This window comes from Dermacentor albipictus, chromosome 7 (genome assembly GCF_038994185.2).
Source record: "Dermacentor albipictus isolate Rhodes 1998 colony chromosome 7, USDA_Dalb.pri_finalv2, whole genome shotgun sequence".
NCBI lineage: Eukaryota > Metazoa > Arthropoda > Arachnida > Ixodida > Ixodidae > Dermacentor > Dermacentor albipictus.
Window position 1 is genome coordinate 126,914,933 of NC_091827.1, and position 23,253 is coordinate 126,938,185.

The window sequence follows — 23,253 nt, forward strand, 5'->3', positions numbered from 1 at the left end:
CAGGAGGTTGGAAGAATGCACGTGTTTTAATGTGAATGCTGATGCCAAATGAAACCTTTTTTTATTAGCGACTTGGCATAGCTATTGAACTTAAGCTGTTTGTCGAGCGTAACACCCAGGAATTCAACCGTATCAGATGTCGGTATACAAGAAGTATTTAACGAGACAGTTATGGAAGAAGAAATCGCTGTTTGTAGGTTATAATAGTACAAATGTTGTTTTTCAAGGATTGATTTGAAGTTGATTTCTGGGCATCAGGAATACACATTGCTAAGATCAGTGTATTGCACGAACTTAGGCCCGAAGTCTGAAATTTATTTATTTATTTATTTATTTATTTATTTATTTATTTAGTTAGTTAGTTAGTTAGTTAGTTAGTTAGTTAGTTAGTTAGTTAGTTAGTTAGTTAGTTAGTTAGTTAGTTCATTACCCTCAGGGCTGGAGGGCTTACAGAGGGGAGTGGGTACATCCGATAAAGTGGAAAATAAAGAATACAGCAACTAATTTGTATAAAAGTAAAAAGAAATCGAAAATGGGCTAACGAAATATAAAGAGGATGACAATGCTACATTTCCTTGTGTTTATTACAACAACAGATTAGTTAAAGCAGGTCTGAACTTAGAATTATCAGATATTTCGACTACAGATCGGGGAGGGTGATTCTAACTTGCTGACGTAGTGGGGTGAATTAATTGTAAAAATGGTTGGTGTGGCATGAAGGAATACCAAACTTATGACGATGGTCGATGCAAGCTGAAACTCAACAAGGGGGCTGATCAATTTATTTTTCAGAATGGGGTTGTCATATGATATCTTGGCGAACAGGCAGAGGCGGAATATTTTTCTAGGTTATGATAGCAGCGATAATGATAAGCTTGCTTTCATAGTTGTGAAGCTGGAGTTACGGAGATAATTAGATAGAATGAAGGGGGCCGCCCGGTTCTGGACAGATTCAAGTTGATACATGAGCGTTTCTGGACTGGTATACCAGACAGACGCAGTATATTGAAGTTTAGTACGAACTAATGATTTAGAGAGTAGCTGTTTTACAGAACTAGAAGAAAGATAAAAAAATGCGGCGTATGTAGCCCAGCATGTGAATAACGTTGTGGGTTACAGGGTCGACATGCACATTCCAAGAAAAATTAGAAGAAATAAATACGCCTAGATATTTGTAATAGGACACAGATTCGAGGTTCCTTGTATTAACATGGTATGAGGGCAGTGTACAATTATGACGAGAAACACGCATGTGCTTACGTTTGTTAATGTATAGCTGCATGTTCAACGTCTTAGCCCAGTCAAGAGCATGGTTGATATCGGATTGAAGACCTACATCACTGTTAATTTCGCGGTATATGACACAGTCGTCTGCATAAACGTTAACTGATGAGCATACCCTATCAGGCAGGTCGTTGATACACATGAGAAAAAGCAAAGATCCCAGCACAGAGCCTTGTACCACACCTGGTTCAACTGTAGAAGTGATAGATGAAGTGTTATTAGCTGTCATAAATTGTAAACGACCAGTGAGAAAAGAATGCGGCCATTCAAGAACGTCAGGATCAAGGTTAAGTTTACTCAGTTAAAAAAAAAAGCAGTTGATAAGAAACCTGGTCAAACGCTTTGAAAAAAATGTAGGAATATACAGTATATACAGTAAACTATGCAACCTCTGTCAAGTATGGAATTTATATCGTGTGTAAATGATAAAAGCTGAGTTTCACAAGAAGGTGGCTTGCGAAATTCGTGCTGCTCTATAAAAAAGGCGTTTGACTGTAGGAAGGCTGCAAGGTGAGCCTAAATGACATGTTCCATAACATTATATGGAATTCACTTAAGTGAAATGGGCCAATCATTATATGGTGAATGGCCTTCCGCAGACTTGTACAAGGGAATCACCTTCCACTCTTCCGGAGTGCAGGTTGTCTGAAGCGATTGTAGGAATATATTGGAAAGTACTATAGCACTGCAAACTTTATTCCTGATTAAAAACTTAGAATTGATATTATCAGCCCCACATGATAAAACTTTTAACTTAGCTATTGTTCTACCTGGGCCAGCAATACCAAAGACAATAGGATCCATCGATAAAACCTCTGTACCAGGATAGGTGGGGGTTATAGAATACACATTTTGGTAAAGGCAGAGACAAGCACACAGTTACGATAATTTGCCCATTGATCAAGTTGGATTGGTTGATCGCTTGAGTCTATAAGGGTGATAGCTGAACTTTCTCTTTGGTTGACTGCGCTCTAAAATTGCCTAGGCTTAAGGATTAGAAGTGGTGCTAATATACTACTGAAAAATGAATTCTTTGCATGCTTGAGAGCTGTTTTTATTGGCTATATAGTCATGACCTGATAAGTTGCCCAACGTTCTTGAGTACCAGCTAGCTTTGCGGACCGAAAAATGCGTTTTTTTCCTATTACACAGTCTTTTTTAATAATTCACTGAACTATGGCGATTGCCAGTTTCATGCAATGACCGTGCGTAGAACGTATTTCTCGATGAGCGATGAAACTTGTTCTTTGAATAGATACCAGTTAGTATTCACGGAGAGGCCCCAAAACTTGAGCACGTAAGCATATGAAAAAGCAGAGAGCTCATGATTAACAGCATCATAATCAGCGTGTTTATTGTCACGGTTATAATTTTTGTGGTTACTCTTGTGAGGCACGGTAGAAGTCAAAGAAAAATGAACTAGTAAGTGATCGGTGAGCCACGGGAGGCACGATATGGGATGGAAAAGATCAGGTGTAGTACTAAGTCGAGGTTGTTAGAAGTAGTAGACGTAATTCGAGTGGCTGGCATTCCCAGCTGGGACAAGTTGAAACCATTGTACAAATTGAAAAATCTGTCGTCTTCACGTGAAGAAGGATGGCAATAGCAATGCACATTAGACAATACTATATTACGGAAATTAAAATATTAAAATAACCTCGCAAAAGAAACGGGCTATTCGGATACCGCACTGTAATTATCATGAGGGTTGTCAACAAAGGTGTGTGAACAGGAGGGCGGACGATAACAAACGCCCACTAATAATTTTTTAGAACACGTTTGTATTTCAATCAAGAAATGTTCCAAATCGTTAGTAAGGTGGATGGGAAAAGACAAAGCAGCATCAAAGACTACTATAACTGCTATAAGCATGCCTCCGCCACCGCTGTCACACCTGTAAATTTTATAGCGTTTTTTTTTTACAATGGAACATTTCGCTACAATCAATCTTCGCGGATAACCACGTTTCAGTGAGACAGATTGGGACAGTGCCAGATGCATCGATAGTAGAGCAAAGATATCACGTTTTTGAAGTATGCTTCAGATATTTGTGAATGAAAGCGAAAGTTTGTTACTGACCGGTAACTTTGATCCATAGCCCCTCAACCAGTGCTATTCAGTGGCGGGTGGCGCCGATGCATGGCAGGATTCAACCGATGGCGCGAAGGCTTTAGAAATTTCACGCACGGAGTCGATTGTAGGTGGAACACTTGTAGGCGTAACGATTGTGGGTTTAACGCTTTTTCGTTTATGTAGAGTTTGTTGAAGCGAAGCTTGAAAGTTAAAGCTTGGGTTTTGCCAAATTCAACCAGTTTTTTTTTTTCCTAGCAAGACGAGTAGCTGGCCAATAGTCATCACTAACGGTAATCTTTCATTCTTTCAGCTCGCAATTATTGAGGAGTATTTGGTATTTGAGCTTGAAACAAGAAAATGTGACAATAATTGGTCTCCACTTACTCCAAGTATACCCGCCAAGCCTGTGTGCTCTTCCGATCAGTTGTAAGTATTACTAACCCAGGCGGCACGTCAGGTTGGGCCAACGTTGGAAACATATTGGCACTTCTTGGCCCAATGATGGCCTAAGATTAACAGCGTGGTTCCAATATTGGCAGTGCCATTCTGGTTCCTGGCCCAATGTTGGCCTAAGGTTAACAGCGTGGCGCCAATATTGGCTGTGCCATTCTGATAGAGATCCAACGTTGGCCCACATTACACAGTCAGTAAACAATATTGGCTGTGCCATTCTGATAGAGATCCAATGTTGGCCCACTTTACACAGTCAGTAAACAATATTGGCTGTGCCATTCTGATAGAGATCCAATGTTGGCCCACTTTACACAGTAAGTAAACAATATTGGCTGTGCCATTCTGATAGAGATCCAATGTTGGCCCACTTTACACAGTCAGTAAACAATATTGGCTGTGCCATTCTGATAGAGATCCAATGTTGGCCCACTTTACACAGTAAGTAAACAATATTGGCTGTGCCATTCTGATAGAGATCCAATGTTGGTCCACTTTACACAGTCAGTAAACAATATTGGCACTGCCGTTCAACAAGGCGGGAATTATTGGACCGACTTTGGTATGGATTTGCCAATATGGGTTAGTAGTTGGCTTTCTTTGGAGGACATTGGCCCGTAATAAGCTAATTTTCGCCTTGTCGGCTTTTAGTGCTCTACGACTTGCTGAGATTGAACAACGTGTTTTGAAAACTAACGCACTGATCACAGGCACACTGCGCAGGAACCAAAAATATGTTCTCTCATGTCAACTCCATGAATGGTACACCGCCATTATTGCACTTCTCCTTTACCGAAATGTGTCCCCTAAAGAGAAAAGCCAGTGTACCACGTAGCAAGCAGGGGAAGTCGCATAAATTTAGCCACTGCTTTATTGATCGTGAATAAGAACTTGAGCTTTCCATAAGAAGCAACGGTATTGCGAATTTGCCTGCGCATTGTATTTTTTGCATGTACGCTCCGCGGCTTTAGTGGGTCAGGATTCTGAGGAGAATCGAGAATTACAGTGCCTCAGAGCTGATGGAACCGTTTTATATTGCATCGAGATGGAGTGCATATGCATTAGTGAAACTATTGTTTGCTTGTTTAGCATGCATGGCATGTTGCGGCGACATCATGCTCCTATTCTAATATATTTGTTTGTTCGTGCATGTGTAGTAAGCTCCTTGTATGAATGCCCCTGACAAAAAAATTAATTGCACGTTTTGGAATTTGCGTGTCAACAACCTCTTGTCTTTGCCTTTAGTAGGCACGGCGCATTCCGGATTTTTTTTTTTCGGCCTAGCTTTCCGTCCTTCAGCCCCCCCTTGCCTCTCCTTCACGCACCCAGGTGAGCCTGGTCAATGCTGTCAGTCAAGCGTTCAGACAGCCATAAGCTGCTGTGTCGAATTGGGTGCTCTCGGAAGCATGGGGGAAAGCGGCGGGGTCACTATTGTCCTCCTTGTCGCCCTCCATCGCTGCCACCCCAAAACCCGTTCGGGCTAGGTCCAGCGGGGGAAAGTGGCGTTTACGCCGTATTCTTCGTTCACCCTTTCCTTTCACTCTTTCTTTCTATGCGTCGCTAGCACGCCGACTGGGTGCAACACCACCTGAGTGCTTGCCGTCCGTTCTTGCCAGCGCACTCCTCTCGTGAAAAATGCTCGCTTGCTGTCGTCATTCCTACTGAGAAGCCTACATCTTGAAATACGCAGCAATGTGGCCACGAATTTTTGTGAGTGTTAGAATTAATATAGGCGAAACAACAATTAGAAAAGAAGTCGGCGCTCGTGGGCACCGTCTTCGATGTGGGATGAACTCAGATACAAAGAAGCATGGATCATGCAATGGTGAGTGCATTTGTTTTGCGCATGTTATAAGTTTTATCAGAAGCAATATCACCCAAGCTATATCACCCAAGCAATATCACGCGGTATATATATTACTGAAACAGGCCTGGCTAATGTAGAATGCCTGTAATTAAATAGCTCTTTTTATTTGCAGCCTTTGAATAGTGCCTGGAGTAGAACCACGTGTAAATCTCTGTGAATTTCACCCAAATTCCAGGACTATGATTTTATCAAGCCACGCGTGCGGCCTGATCCTGCTAGTGATACCGAGGAACCACGCTTCTTCTCACTGGTATAGGTCAAGCATCATTTCCAGCTGACAGTATTTCTTTCTTTTCGAATAAATGCTTCTTTTACTAGTGTTTCTTGACGGAACTTCTCGGTTTCCACATTAAAAATTTCGCACGAAGGCCGCATTGTGTCTACACTGTCTGAAACTAGGCTTTTTGTGCTGCAGCAGGTTTTGCTGCAATTTTTAATTTTAAAGTGCTACGCTGACTAAGTGTGAGCTGTAAACAAAGCGGACTGCGCATTTTATGTCTGTTCTAAGTGTTACGTTACATCTTGTACAAGGTATGCCATATATGTCGAAATATTAAGAAGTGTTACTTGACAAATCTCTTGCAAGAAAGTTTCTTGATTCACCCCTTCGAACTCTCTGCTCAGACTTATAATATTGTTGCAGTATGGCGATTTTTCAAATGAAAACTCTCCATCATACATTTGTCATACCAACATCTCTGACATTGTTTCTTTTCATTTTACAGTGCAAACATTTCCTGCAAGTAATGGTGAAGTCCCTATCGGATATGGTGGCAATATCAACGAAACCACCGCGTTATCGTGGTCCTCGGGGGCCTGATAAGCCCGCTGTCATCCAAGCACTGACAAACCTGCCTACCGACGTCAGCTCCATGCCCTGAAGCCCCTGGCCAGCCCACCGTCCTCGGCACCTTGCCCAATTCCTATCCTGAGGGCAGTGCCTGTAAATAAACTGTTTGAAGATAACCGAGCGTCACCCATCTAGGTCCACGGAAAATGCCTGTTTGTGAAAATTTATTCGCAAATAAACTGTCATAAACGTCAATTTCAGTATTCTTTTATTATTATTTGCAGTCATATATGACTTCTGCTTCTTGACATCTTTTTGTCGAGCTTTCCTAGCTGCTATTGAGGAAGAGAGTAAGGGGACAATTGCTACAAAAAATGCCGCTAGCAAAATGTTTGCGGTAAGAATATGTGCGTGCTCTAAAGCCAGCATACCTAGAATATTCGTCATGCAAAGGGCATTGGCTCAAAGCTGGCATTAATATTGGTAACGATATGGCTCAACACTGGTCCTACGCTGGCAGCACGATGGCTGCTGCATTGGCATAACATTGGCCCAATCTTGGCTTTAACGCTGGTCCTACGATGGCTGCTGCATTGGCATAACATTGGTCCAATCTTGGCTTTAAGGCTGGTCCTACGCTGGCAGCACGATGGCTGCTGCATTGGCATAACATTGGCCCAATCTTGGCTTTAACGCTGGTCCTACGATGGCTGCTGCATTGGCATAACATTGGTCCAATCTTGGCTTTAACGTTGGTCCTACGCTGGCAGCACAATGGCTGCTGCATTGGCATAACATTGGTCCAATCTTGGCTTGAACGCTGGGCCAACATTGGATTGGGTTGCACTTTGCCAATATGCCAACATTGGTCCAACATTGGTACCAATTTCTGCCAGCATTGGGCCATGGTTGGACCAATGCTGGTGTGCTGCCTGGGAATATGAATGAGTCATTACGACCTGCAAATGGGGCCTATCTGGCTTGAAAAGGCCTATACCGTTGTAATACTAGATAAACTACAATATCAAACTATGAAAGTGTAACTAGCAGAAATTAAAAATCTCCTAGGATGGCTGTCCGTGTGTAAAGCCAATGAATAATTTATTAACACCAGAAATGTACAGAAATGAACCAGCCAGGTTTTACTGATTGTTTGTGTCCAATAATCTGGACACACTGCAACAGCTTTGCGAAGGCTTCGAGAATTGCGGTTCATTCTTTCAAACGCTCTGATGGTGTACTGTATAAAATGCGCTGCGGGAGGAACACCTTGTTCAGCTTCACCAACATATATGCTCTACTTTGAACTTCGCAAAACAAGAAAGCCTTGCAGCGCAGAGCACAGTTAAACTTTATGCCGGCACGATCTTCCTTTTGACGCTAAAAGGAAGGACCGTATTCAATAAAGCCCGTAAGCTAGAATTCTTTGTAAGAGAAAATTTCTTCCGATCCTTATGATGGACATAGCATCAGCGAAACCGGCTGGCTAGTGGAAAAGAGTACTTGCGAAGGATACGTTATGTGAATTCGGCCCCAGAATGTTAGCAGGAAATATGAATTGTTGGGGAGGCATTTTTTACTATTCCAGTGTCTGACATATGACTTCAGCTGGTAACTGGAGAGGGGTTTGGTGAGGCTTATCGAGACAGGCGACGCCCTCTCACAACATGCAACAATCTCGCTTGGGTGTTCGAGCACGGCAACTTAGGTGGCCATGGTTGTACCACTGGAATGAACGTTCTCCACTGCCTCGGCTGCTTTTTGATTCTTTCAAACATCTCATTATTGTGAAATTCAAATTTCAGTTCCTTCAATGTAGGAGCCGTGACAAAATAATCCGACGAGCTTGGCAGGGGACCCGACTCCTTTGCTATGGCAGCAGTGCAGCACATATATAACCTGGCAGGCGACTTAAACATTGATTTTTTAATGGCTTCTACTTCTCGAGAAGAACTTAGCAAGACAATCGAATAAATGGTTTTGAAAATGTTGTAAGTAGTCCAACTGGTGTTTCAACAGATACATCGACATTACTTGACGTCTTCACAACCAACATCTTCCATTCTAATATTTTATCAGGTGTTGTGAGTGCCTATATAAGTGATTAGCTTCCAATATTTCTTTTCATGACCAAGTGTTCATATTCAACACGCAAACCCCGTTTCCCACAAATATTTTGTGATGTCAATATGCAAAGCCTGAAGTATTTTCCTGGCGCAATATTGCTAATAGATTGGTCAGAACTGATGCATACCAGTGATGCAGAAACTGCTTATGAATACTTTTGCGCTAAGTTTAAGGATACCTATGATAAATGCTTCAAATACAAAGTAGTTAAACCAGCACGTAAAGGCAATAAACCAACGATAAATAAGAAGTGTATCCGTAAAATTCGCGCCAAAAACCACCTCTACAAAACTTTTATTGACACCGGGACTGAAAAAGCTTTGCATGAATTTAAGGTACAAAGGAACAAAGCCACTAGTCTTTTGCGTATAGAGAAGAGACAGTATGGAATAATTTGCTCAATGATGACGTATTAAAGAAATCTGATGTTGTCTGGAAGCGTATTAATGGTTTTCTTGGACGAAGAGATAGGAACACGACTATAAGAGAAATCACATTAGGTGAAAAGTTTTATCAAATGAGACGCTTGCAAATACATTTATTAACTATTTTAAGAGCTTAGTAAACAGTACTCTTGACCCTAGTTCTTTGAATTACCTTGGCTGTAGGGCTAAACAATTTGTATGTTTAGCGCCTACTACGGAAAATGAGGTATTTACTACTTCTTTGTCTATCAAGAACAGCAGATGTTGTGAAGTCGACGGATTCGAGATCATGCCAAATAAGCATGTCCTTGACGTGATTCTACCTGCATAAGTACACATATTCAACTTGATATTTTCTAGAGGCTCGTTCCTGAAAAGACTTCAGGTTGCGAAGTTAGTAGTTTTGTACAAAGGTGGTGATAGAAACTAGTTAACAAATTACCAACCAATGTCGGTGTTGCCCATTTAATAAATGCAATAAATGCAAATGCAATAAATGCAAAATTAATAAATGCCCGCATGACATCTTTTCTGATCAAACCCGACCTGATCACTAGTATACAGTGTGCCTTTGTGAAAGGGCAGCCGACACCCGCCGTGGTTGGTCGGTGGCTTTGGGGTTGGGCTGCTGAGCACGAGGTCGCGGGATCGAATCCCAGCCATGGCGGCCACATTTCGACGGGGACGAAATGCGAAAACACCGTTGTGCTTAGATTTAGGTACACGTTAAAGAACCCCAGGTGGTTGAACTTTCCGGAGTCCCCCACTACGGCGCGCCTCATAATCAAAAAGTGGTTTTGGCACGTAAAATCACATAATTTAAAGGGCAGTCGACAGAAACTGCCTTACTTACGCAAAAGGAAATTATATTGCAGTCGCTTGAACAGCAATTATGTACTCTGGGTATCTTTGTTGATTAGTCGAAGGAGTTCGATTGTATAAATCATGCTACACTACTCAACAAACTAGAACAATATGGTTCTAGTGGCGTATTTCTTGAATTAATACAGTCGTATCTTCAACACCGTGCGCAACAAGTGACCATAGAGAGATATGTGTCGAATTTAAAACCAGTTCACGCGGGAGTGCCACAAGGACGTATCCTTGGGCCCCTGCTTTTTTGTATTTATATTAATGATTTAGTTACCGTTGATAATAATGTGAAATTTATTGTGCACGCGGACGACAAAAATTGTGGTTACCGCACCGAATTCCACAGAGGCTATCGGTATCGCCAATGAGGCACTAACAAAACTGTGCTCGTGGTCTACCGCAAATTCATTTAGTATAAATACGAAGAAAACAACAGCTGTTCTGCTCCGATCGAGAAGTTGTAATGTAATTACAGACTTAACATTACAACTTAATAATGTCATTATTCCGATTGTGCCTACTGTTAAATGTCTTGGAGTTGCATTCGAACAACATATCTCGTGGAACATGCATGTGGATTTAGTAGCTGCTAAAATATCCCGTGTGAGTGAAACTTCGTGCAGGTTAAGATATTTCCTCCCTCAAAGCATCAAGCTTCTCCTATACAAGTCATTGCTTCTCCATCAAAGTAGCTATTGTCATTTTGTTTGGGGTACTACGACACTTTCTAATATCATCACATTACACAGAATAGAAAAAAGGCCGTCCGTTGCATTCTGGATGTTCCCCACAACACACATACGCGCCCACTTTTCGAGAAACTGAATTTACATCCTATGCCCGATATTTATGAGCAAACACTAATCTACCGGTATAATTGATAGGTATTAACAGAAATATTAACCCGTTAAATACTACCTCGAACCTGAAACGCAGAGATGGGAAGCTAAATACGCGCAGTTGCGAACTCTGGGGGATGCCACGGGCAAGGACTAATTACACAAACCAAATGTTGCGCTTTACATTACCGTCTTGTCTAAACAAAATCTACACTCCATAACTTTGATTGTAGTGGTTTTCTTTGTCTTTTCTTTGTTTCCACAAAAAGGAAAAAATGTGTTTTTCTTGTAACAGTGTATTTGCCGAAATGTGCATTGCAGTATGCATTGTATGACGCATTTGTCGATTTCACATATGTATAATGTGCATTAATAATTTTTTCAATTCTTTTTTTTCCGTTTCACTAGTACGTGAGTGCTATATTGCCACATCCAGTATGCGGCACGTAGAAGAAGACGAAGATCTCGTGCACTGGGGAAGAGAAGAAGAGGTCCCTGCATCTTCGTTTTTCAGTTTGCTTCCAATTATAGTGTCCTTCCATTTTTTATCAGCTTCAGCTGCTTGTGAATCGTGACACTGGTGGAGGCGCTAGGTAAATGTTTGGGACGCCTTTCAACAGCCCCCGTCAAGCCCAGAACGTTTTCCGCGTGTCGAAACACCCGTTCACCGCGCCAGCCGTCGCCTACTAGGCTTAAGCCCAGAATTTAGTCCCCTACCAGGAAGTCTGCCTGTTACCACGAGTGCCCTAGCCATGGCAGACCCAGTCCCTGCACAGGTGACTCTTTTGACTCCTCGATGTCCCGTGAGCTTCCACGGCAACGCCTACTAGGATGCAGAAGACTGGCTCGAGGAATACGAGCGCGTAGCCAAGTATAATGAGTGGCATGCAGGACAGAGGCTATCTCATGTGTATTTCTCTCTTGAAGAGTAAGCCCGCACATGGTTCGTAAATCGCGAGGGAATCTGGCCAAGCTGGGAGGAGTTCCACCGCCAGTTCTTCCATACGTTCGGGAGCACTGAATGGCGAGACTACGCGCAGCGTATCCTCGAATCACGGATTCAAAAGCCCAATGAAACTGTTGCCATGTTCGCTGAGGACATGGCTCGTCCTTATCATCGTGCAGACCGCGGCAAAAAGAACTCAGCCACCTCATGCGCGGTGTAAAGGAGCAGCTGTTTGCCGGTGTTGCGCGGAACCCGCCGACGAGCCTCGATGAATTTATTAAAGAATCGACGGCCATAGAGCGCGCGTTACACCTACGCAGCCGCCAGTATGGTCGCCTCACCAGCACTGGGCCGGCAAGCGCCGCAGCAGTGACGGTCACAGACGAGGGTTCCTTGCGCCGGCTGATACGCGAAATTGTTCAGGGAAAAACTAAGAAGCTCACTGCCACGCCAAATGAATGCACAGCTGCGTCGGTGGCTGAAGTGGCTGAAAGCAAGCGTTTGGGACTCTCGAGCAAAATCCCCACACGTCGTAGCCCAGCTACGCAGATCTTGTCCGTCGACCGCCACTTGCGATGCCGACGCCGCTGTTTCACCAGCAGTCTGCACCGACATCCCCTTGGTACCATAGGGAACAACCGACGTGACCACCGCTTCGCCGAACCGACATTTGGTGCACAGCAGACTACAAGCCGTTGTGCTTCCACTGTGGGGAAGCGGGCCACATTTGCCTTCATTGCCCTTATCGCGTCGAAGGGTACCAAGCGTTCCTATCCACTGCTTCTCGTCGTGCTTTTCACGGCAGGCGAGCCAACATCGACGCGAATTAAACGAGCTGGCAAGCCGATACTCCCCGTTATCGGTCGCGCTCCCCTTATCCGGGACGTGGTATTCCAGCTACAAGACGGAGTTTCACTGATGTGGCCCAAGGGCCATCTCCCAGCCCACGCCGGAGAAACTGAAGGCCTTGACCTCAGGGCAGAAGGTTGCCACACGTCGAAGTGTCGAAAATCCCCCATTGCCATCGAACGAGAAGCCGATACAGCCGGATGATTTGACGACAGACGACATTGGTAGCGCCGATGTTACTGTATAAATTGACGACCACGAAGTGATGGCGCTCATAGATACTGGCGCGGACTTTTCAGTCGTAACTGTAGAACTGGCGGACAGACTTCTGAAAGTGAAAATGGAATGGCCAGGGCCGCACATTAGAGGTGCTGGTGGCCAGCTACTGACACCGACTGGCAAGTGTATTTCAAGCGTCAACCTAAGGAATTCGTCATTGGTCGCAAATTTTGTTATTCTCCCCGACTGTTGCAAATATGCAATCTTAGATATGGAGGAGCAGGAGAAACATTTATTAAAAAAAGAAAGGACAAGCAGGTGTCTTCCTGCTTGTGCGGGAGGCGCCCTTAGTCCAGGGCTCCTGCGGCTCTTGCTGTCTCCCGGGCCCGCCGCACAAGTTTCTGCTGGTTACCCCACTGCTCGGGTGTGGGGTTGGGTATTTGCGGGGCCGCCTTCACGTTGGGGCACGCCCATGTGGTGCGATATAGGCAGGCGCAATCATTACAAAGGGAACATTTGTATGAATAAAGTGCAGGGTGGATTGCATGTAGTCTGCTTAAATGTGGGCATGTATTGGTTTGTATTTGTCTCCATGTTACGGCGTCTTCACGTGAGAGGGTCTTGTGTGGAGGTGGGTATTGTCGTCTGTTCAATCTGTGGTGTTGTAGTATGGCGTTGTATTGTAAAGGTACGGGCTCCATGGATGCGTCCGTATCCCTCTCTTGTGGCGCTCGGGAAGCATGAGCTCGGGCTACAGCGTGCTCACGCTGATTTCCACGGAGGGACTCGTGCCCTGGAGTCCACACTATTTCAACTTCCGGGAATTCGGAGGCTTGTTTGAGGAGTCGGTGGGCGATTGAATATATTCGACCTCTCGCGTAGCTACGGCAAGCTGCCTGGGAGTCGGTAATAATTGTGATGTACTCTTTGGTCAGACTAGAGGTGATGGTCAAGGCGATGGCTGTCTCCTCCGCTACGAGGGCGCTGGCAGTGCGGACCATCATCGAGACCACCTCTTGTAGGTTATAGTTGACAACGCTAGCCGTCATGGCTGCTTTTTGGGGGTACTGCGTGGCATCTGTGTATAGTGTGGTGGGGAGACTGCCATATCTTCTCTGTAGAGTTATTGCGCGAGCTTGGCGACGATCGGCATGATGTTCCGGGTGCATGCTTCTGGTGATAAGGGCTACCTTGATGTGTTCCCGGAAGTTGGGGGCCAGATGTATCGCTTGTTCGTGGCCTTTGCTGTGTGTGGGGTAGCCTAGGCACGCTAGGACTGTTCTTCCTGTTGGTGTGAAGGCTAGTCGATCTCGTTGGCTTGTGAGGTGGGCGTCTATAATTTCTCTTATAGTATCACGGACTCCTAGGGTTTCAAGCTTGAGTGTCGCTGTTCCCGGGGCTAGGCCGACCGCTTGCTTGTATTCTTTCCGAAGAAGTACGCCTAATTGATCTATTTCCTTGGGAGTGAGGGGCAAGTATGGGGCAGCGTAGGCAATGCGGCTGATTATCAGGGCCTGGACGAGCTGTATTATCTGTAATATGTCGTCTTCTTTCAGTCCGTATTGTTTGGTGGTGATACGGCTGACCATTCGCATGATCTGGAAAGTGGCCTGCTTGAGACGTTGGATGGTGTATGCGCCTCCGCCGTCCTGTTGTATGTGGAGTCCGAGAATGCGGACGCGGTTTACTGTGTGTATTTCTTTGTCGTCGAGGGTGAGTGTGATGTTTGGTAGTTCATTGAGTTTTCTTCGAGATTTCTGTCGAACGACTAATAGTTCTGACTTCTCGGGGGAGCAACGGAGACCACTTGTTTTTGCATATTGCTGGATGATGTCGGTCGCTTGTTGAAGGGCGCCTTGTTTCTCTCCTTCAGAACCAGCGGTGGTCCAGATAGTGATGTCATCGGCGTATATTGCATGCCTGATTCCTGGTATTGCGTTGAGTTTGTCAGGTAATTTCATCATAGCAATATTGAAAAGGGTGGGTGATGGAACAGCACCTTGTGGGGTTCCTGTGTTGCGGGTAGGTAACCTCGGGGTTCTGAGTGAGCCAATGCTTATTGTGGCCGTGCGGTTGCTTAGAAAGGCGCGTATATAATTGTAAGTATTACGACCACAGTTTGTGAGGCTTAGGTTTGTTAGGATGATATGGTGAGCCACATTGTCGAAAGCGCCTTTGAGATCGAGTGCTAAAATCGCTCCGGTGTTGTGCGGCGAGATGTGTTCAAGGATTTGTTCCTTCAGCTGAAGAAGGACGTCGTGGGTAGAAAGGTGGGGCCGGAATCCGAACAGTGTTTCAGGAAAGAGGTCGCTGGATTCTAGGTAAGGTTGAAGCCGGTTCAGAATGACATGTTCCAGAAGCTTGCCTAGGCATGAAGTCAGTGAGATTGGTCTCATATTTTCTAAGCTGGAGAGTTTGCCTGGCTTCGGAATGAGTATGATGTCCGCGTGCTTCCAGTCTGCTGGTAGTGTACCCGCTTCCCAGTGATGATTAAAGAGGTCAGTAAGAGATTGAATGAAGCCATCATCCAGATTGCGCAGGAGCTTGTTATTTATTTTGTCCTTACCTGGGTTAGTGTTTCGTGTGAGTGCATGGAGTGCTTGTTGCACCTCAGTGATAGTGATCGGCTTGTCGAGGTCGTAATTATCGCTCCCGCTGTAGACTGGAGGTTGTCCTTGTGCGGGCTCGAAATAGCCTATGTACCGCGCGAGTACGGCGCTGTGATCAACATACCAGAAGGTATACTATTCTTTTCTGGGGACGACAATGCAGAACTACAACGCAAGTCCTTGCTAAGCATAAACGACGTAACCACACCACTGTTATCTTGCCGTATTGCTTCCGTCCGGCGCGACAAAGAGTACGATGGGGAAGGTATTGCGGAGCAGATAATTACGCTTTTGCTCACTCAAGGTTTTGCCACGCCCAGAAGTCTCGTCGAAGTAATGCATGGGGAAACAGAACTACTGCTGAAAAACTTCAGCAAGCAACGACGACACATTGCAAAAGGCGCCGCTGTTGCTTACCTCGACGAGATTGCGGAATTCGGCGAATGATTTGCATTACAACAAGGAGAGCAAGATGCTGCGCCACCGTTACCTGCTCTTGATGTGAGCGCGAGCTTATCACCAGTGGAAAGGCAGCGCCTTGTGGACCTGCTTCACCAGTTTCGCGATTGCTTCTCGTTGACATCCAGAGGTAGTCAGAAGCCACTAACGAAGCACCGGATTATCACGGAAGAGACAGCGAGACTAATCCAACAAAACCCGTATCATGTAACACCAAAAGAGCGCAAAGCGATCCGAGAGCAACTGTATAAAATGCTCGACGACGACATTATCTAACCATCAAAAAGCCCATGGGCATCGGCGGTAGTGATAGTAAAAAAGAAAGACGGCAGTCTACGTTTTTGTGTCGGCTACCGTATGCTGAACCGGGTGACAAAGAAAGACGCTTTACCGCGTATCGACAATTCCCTCGACAGGCTGCGACCAGCTACTTCTCGTCGATGAATCTCAAAAGTGGCTATTGGCAAATCGAGATTTACGAGAGAGACAGAGGAAAGGCTGCATTCGTGACGCATGATGGGCTTTACGAATTCAAGGTCCTGCCTTTCGGTTATTGGCCAGATCCAGCAACTTTTCAGCGACTCATGTATATGCTTCTGTCAGGCCTGAAATGGCAGACATGCCTATAGTATACCTCGACGACGTCATAGCTTTTTCGGAAACGTTTGAGTAACACCTGAGACGGCTTCTGGTAGTTCTACAAACGATCCGGTCCGCCGCTTAACACTGAAGGCAGAAAAGTGCCACTTTGGTTTCGAGGAAGTCCACTTCTTAGGACATGTTGGGAGTCATCAAGGTTTCCGCCCTGATCCCGACAAGATCACGGCCGTTACAAAGTTCCCAACGCTAACAAATAAGACGGCAGGGAGGCGTTTCCTAGGTGTCTGCTCGTATTACCGAAGATTTATAGCCAATTTTTCCCATATAGCTTCACCATGAACGCGCCTTACAGTAGAAAAAATTGCCTTCGTATGGGGCGAAAAAGAACAAGCAGCGTTTAACGATCTCCGACAGCGCCTGCAAACACCTCCTGTAGTGGCTCACTTTGACGGGGACGCTCCTACCATGATTCATACGGACGGTAGCAACTTAGGTCTCCGCGCTGTGCTCGTACAGTGGCAAGACCCAGCCGAGAGAGTCATTGCATACGCAAGCAGGACGCTATCACGTGCTGAGTGTAATTACTCAACCACAGAAAAGGAATGCATTGCGGTGGTATGGGTAGTTATGAAGTTTCGGCAGTATCTCTATGGTCGTACCTTCAGTGTTGTCAGCGATCATCAATCACTTTGCTGGCTGACGAACTTGAAGGATCCGTCCGGTCGACTAGCGTGTTGGAGCCTAAGGATTCAAGAATTTTAAATGACAGTAGTGTACAAGTCCGGACGAAAGCACTCCGACGCCGACTGCCTTTCAAGGTTACCGATTGAGCAGGAAGTCACAGAAGATGACGAAGACAGGGCTTTTGTAGACGTTTAGACAAAGCCACTATTGCTCGTCAGCAGCGGGAAGACAGCGAACTGATTCCGCTAATTGAATTTTTAGAAGGCCGGACTACACGCGCACCAAAAACATGTGCAAGGAGCTTGCCATCATTCTGCTTCCGTAATGATGTTCTTTACAAGAACTTCTATGCAAGCGGAAGCAGCCACCTACTTGTCGTCCCAACATGCCTCCGTCATGAGGTCTTGCAAACCTGCAACGATGAACCAACATCTGGCCACCTCGGCTACCCGCGAACACTGGCCCGAGTGAAGGAAAAATATTGCTGGCCAAGGATTGCCACCTTAGTGAAACATTACGTGCGCTCGTGCCTCAATTGTCAGCGACACAAACCACCACATATGAAACCAGCTGGGCTACTACAACCAGTCCAGGTGCCCACGACCCCATTTGCCCAAATTGGGATGGACCTTCTCGGACCATTCCGGACTTCCAATACTGGCAATAAGTGGGTAATAGTTGCCACCGATTACCTGACACGCTATGCAGAGACCAAAGCCCTTCCAAGTGGCACCGCAGTCGAAGGAGCGCGATTCTTCATTGAAAACGTGGTTCTGAGGCACGGTACACCAGGGGTGATAACGGACAGAGGGACTGCCTTTACGGCTTCACTTTTAAAGACAGTGCTTAGCCTCAGTGGCACGGCTCACCGAAAGACCACAGCCCATCACCCGCAAACGAACGGCCTAACAGAACGCTTGAACAAGACTATCGCCGACACGCTGAGTATGTACGTAAACGTGGAGCACGAAAATTGGGATGACATTCTAACGAACATCACATTCGCTTACAACACTGCTCAGCAGAAAACAAAGCGAAAGACACCATTTAGCCTTCTTCATGGCCGTGAAGTGACGACGATGCTCGACGCGATGTTGCCACATGACTGTGGTGATATAGGCACGGATGCTGAAGCTTTCGCTCAACGTGTTGAAGAAGCGAGACAACTCGCCCGCATCAGAATCGCCCGACCACAGGACTACGACGCTCGACGCTACAATCTACGGCGCCGCTACATCACATATCAATCAGGTGACAAAGTGTGGGATTGGAGTCCCATCTGTCGGCGATGGCTCTCAGAAAAGCTACTCAGGTGGTACTTCGATCCGTACAAGGTTTTACGGAGCCTCAGTGACCTGAACTATGAGGTTGTCCCTGACAGTCCTGCTTCCTCTAGGGCGAGGCAGCGTCCACCAGAAGTTGTTCACATTGTGCGCATGAAGCCCTATTGTTCGGAATGAAGTGCCCACACCTCATCCGACACATCTTCCTGCCGCTAGGTGAGTATCGGGACGATGCTCTCCCTGGAGGGAGGCGAATGCCACATCCAGCAGAGTAGAGCGCCTAGAGGAAGACGAAGATCTGGCGCGTTGCGGAAGAGGTCCCTGCACCATCGTTTCCCAGTTGGCTTGCAACTAAAGTGTCCTGCCCTTTTTTATCAGTTCCTGCTGCTCGTGAGTCGTGCCAGTATGTACCATATATATAGATAGATTCTGATTCAATTGAAGTTATTGTGTACATATATATATATATATATATATATATATATATATATATATATATATATATATATATATATATATATATATATATATATATATATATACATATATACATACATTATGTCTGTCAATCATGTTACTCTGACTTAGGGGATTCTAGCTGAATATGTAACACCTCACTTTATGCTCTGTCGTTGCCTGTTGAAAATGGCTGCGGACCTCGCTAAGCCATCAAATGGCTGTTTCTTCGCGGCCCTCAACATTTTGTTGTTGAAATAAAGTGAATTGAATTGAATTGAGTACATCAAGTAATATAAAGAATATACCATAAAGCCTAAAAGAAATCGTACAGACAATAAATACAACCATACATCATTGTAAACACTTATACAGAAACGCAAAAAATTAGAGCGAAACCAGCTCATTTCATAATATTTCTACACTATCAGATATATATACATGTTCATGGTAATATATATTCATCCCCACACATCAATTCTCGTTGGCAATAAAGAATAATTTGAGCGTTTGAGTTGCAAGAGGCTTCTAAATGTTCAGAAATAAGGTTATTTATGAAAGACGGCAGTCTCTAAATTAAGGACTGTTTGTCATAGTTTGTCCTAGTTGTTGGTATACATTTGAAACCACTTTGTTGTGTCTCTATTGTAAGATGTCAGTGTTATCGTGAATCTTAGATAATGAGAATATTACAGTGCTGTTTTACTTTCAATAAGACCGATACGTTAGAAGTAACCGAAAATTGGTCCCTAGGTTTGCTCAAGCTGGAAACGCATTTATAACGTATGCTGGTCATGTCTTTGTTAAATTTTGTAACGATACGTAAACTGGATCTTTATATGCTGACAGCTCCTTAGCTCTAATGTGTAGGCGTGGGAGTAGGGAGGGGGACGTAACAAAGAGTGAAGGGAAAAAGTGCGCACAAGTAGAATTGTCGAAAATTTCTCTATTATTAGTTAATAAAACCGCAAGGTGCACGAAAATCTCATGCCACATGCTTGTGGCACTGTAAAACACAGATTGTACCCGCACGTAATACATGCTTCCACGACACAAGCATGTTCACTACAGCTATGGTTCATGCTGCTCCAGTGGTTCATTCATTTTCACTTGAGCTATTCCCGTGGCTCGCAACCCGAACGCAGCGAATGACACGTCTGTTCATAGTCGAACAATATTCTTGTGAAAATCAAACAACATTGAAGACCGTGACAAGCCACCAATGTGCCTATAAAATGATACAATCACATTTTAAAAAAGTAGGAACGGTAGAGCAAATGCCTCGGTTATTTCCGCTGTTTTTTGTAAGAAAGCAGGAAAACATACTAAAATTTATACAAAGATCATCGCCACCAAACCTTCGTTTATCAACATCTTTCTGAGCCCAGCCAAGCGTTACTACGGTACTACGTTTACTATGGGATCTCACGGTCGTGAATGTGTTTGCGAAACCACGAGGGGAAAAAAAGGAGACGATTCTCGAATAAATGCGTACCCATTGCATTCAAATGCAAAAAAGGCCGCACTAGCCCATTTACATCTTTGGAATATCGCACTGGAGCAAACGATGCGATTCAACAAATACATCTCTGGAAACAGCGCGGCGCCTTTTCACGACTGCAGCGAATCTCTACCGAGAAAAAACTGTGGCAAAAGTGGCATACTCACCGCTGTTACACTGGGTGAGGAAACCAACAAAACACGGCACGGAAAACTGTAGGCGGCAACGCTGCAAAGGCTAGATTAGCAAGCGCTGCGCGCGAACCGCTGCTGTTGCTCTCGGCAGACAGCGCTCACACGACCGGCGGACGCTATCCAATGGGCAAGGCCAATTTGTGTCTCTGGACCCAGCCACAACGATCGGGCCGGCCCGTTGCATGCCAGCCGAACACACCGCGCGTGTTTTTCGCGATGGCCTGTCTCCAGGCAACCGGCGCGGGCCCGTTCAGCCCTCCGGGAGCGTGTCTGCCGTGCTCGACGACCGCTTTCCTTGCCGCTCTGCCGTGGCAAATAGAACGCCCATCGTTTTCTCTAAATCGGCGAAAGTTTTACACAACACTGAAAAAGAAAATGGTCACCTGAAGCACGACGACGCGATGTTACGGAAATCCACACATATTCCTCGGGAAGATAGCTTGGCAGTCGCTCTGCCAACAAACCTAAACAGATTGTTTATCGGCAGCTTAGTGACCATGGACTTCCGACGCGAAGCACAAGGTCATGTGCTCGACTCCCGGCCGCGTTGTTTGCATTTATAGCGGTGACGGTGAAGAAAGCAGCAAAACTCAATGATGAAACCAATATATTATTGGCCAAACCTGTGCCCTCAAAAACGGGCTAACGACGGCGGCGAACACAGTCGGAGATCGTCGAAAATCCGATCTGCCGGTCAAGCTTTTTTATGCACGAGTGATCGTAGTTCCCAGAATAATCGCTGGTGCCCGCTTCCAGAAACTTCTACGCAACTCGCGTCGCCCATAGAATCGTATTACGCAAGGTTCGGTGACCACAGGCAACGCATAGAACCATCGATAACATTCCAGTGGGTTCCAATCATGCAGGCGCCTCTTGCGCTGAGCGATTACTTTGTTAGTCGGTGGAATTCTGTTCCCGAAAAAAAAAGGATAAGTAGGTGCCCGTGTCAATGTGCGGCCAGAATGAAAAAGAATCTCACGTACCGCGTTTCAGGTGCCCGTTAACGAACCCTTAGTAGTCAAGCTTTAAATCATAAATATTTATTAACATATTATTTCATTTATAAACCATTAATTTTCACTTGTGTTTTTATTCCATTAACCTCAAAGCCCTTCAAGTTATTAAAGAAGTGAGCGGCGTTACAGGAAGTATAGCAAAGATTCCAAGAAAATTTACAACTTGAGAGACCCTAATTTGGCATGAATTCCTAGAATAAAAGAAAAACGATCAGGAAAGTATAGCGACATAGAGCAGTAAGCAAAACTGCACTCTAGTAAGTAGTGTTATAAATGCTAGATTCTATCAGGAGCAAATCTTTAGTGGAGCGGTCGAGTTCCAAGCAACTAAATTCAATGCTACAGGTGTCTTTATAATCATCATATGCCACTTGCGATCCCATGCAATGTTTTTGTTTCTGCACCGTAGAGGCCTCAACCTTAATATCAGCGATGTACAGGGTACTTCGGCGAACACTTTCAGAAATGTTTAAGGATTGCTCGCGGCACGTAGCACAATCTTAGTCCATGAGCTGGTTTACTCGAAGAGGCGGCCATCACTTGCTAAAAATTGAAATGCCGTATCGAATAATTACACAAAAAAAATTCTTTTTAAGTTTCTAACTGATTACCTTATGGTATATGATACCAATATACAAATTCTTGTGAGCGAGACCGCAGGTCATATCAACTGGAAAAGGACTGTGTGCGGGAGACTATTTATGAGATATGCGCCGTCAAAGTTGAAGTAAAAATGCATTGCCGTTCCACTTACTTTCTAAACGAAACGTAATTTTATGCTTTGAAGCACAATGTTACCTGAATTTCTCTACAATATTTAAATAAAAATCAAGGCTACTTGATTCCAACATCGCAATCCGAAGAAATACAGATGTTGAGGCCTTGGACTAAAAGCCCGAAAACGGCTTCAGGTGGCCCACGGTCCCTTTATTTTGGTACAGAGGAATGGCAAAGGGCGGAGCATAAACCCTGCTTACTACAGCTACATAGTAGTAAGAAAGCAAACACAAACAAACACAGGAATAGAACAGAAAATACTAATTTCACACTAAACAAAATGTAGCGGACAATCGTAACACCGAAATGCGATTACTGTATACGTTCTGGTCGGAGCTATACAAATGCAGCACACTTACCTTGATAAGCTTGCATACACACACACACAAACACCCACACACGCACACGCACACACACACACACACATATGTGTGTGTGTGTGCGTGCGTGTGTGCATGTAACATATATGTAATATATGTGTAATATATATATATTTACACACACACACACACACACACACATGCACACACGCACGCACACACACACACACATATGTGTGTGTGTGTGTGTAAATATATATATAGGTAAATTTCGATATACCGAAGTCGGTAAAATCGGCAACTTGCTTCTTTATATCGAAATTTCGATCTATTGAAATTCTACCTTTTATGCAGGCGGATACATTCGCCGATAGATTTTTCTTATAGGGAAAGGGACTGCTGAATTTTCCAAATGATCGGACAATCGGAAGAAAAGCAAATTTCAATGAGAAAAGAATTCATTTTGATAAACTTAGGAGACGGTGACGAATGGGGCAATCTTACGCCACGTCCGTGCACAACATCTTCTCGGCGTTACGAATTAGGCGAAGGCAGCCACGCGTGCACTTCGCTGCCGCGGCTGGTAGCACCGTAGGCCTATTTGTTGGCCGC

General features: G+C 44.9%; 1 protein-coding gene across 8 annotated transcripts in view; it reads right to left on the reverse strand.

Annotated features, from left to right (window-relative positions):
• The window catches only part of LOC135907090 (Kv channel-interacting protein 4-like), a 431,449-nt gene that overhangs the window by 281,757 nt on the left and 126,439 nt on the right, over nt 1-23,253 (reverse strand). For 2 of the 8 annotated variants that reach the window (XM_065438756.1, XM_065438755.1), the window contains exon 1: nt 20,502-20,667. The exons of 3 other annotated variants lie outside the window; for them this stretch is intronic. The gene's annotated coding sequence lies outside the window, so the exon portion shown is untranslated. Of the gene's footprint in view, nt 1-6,525; nt 6,718-20,501; nt 20,668-23,253 lie in introns of those variants that run through there. 3 more of the 8 variants (XM_070522695.1, XM_070522691.1, XM_070522694.1) reach the window with 2 other exon arrangements.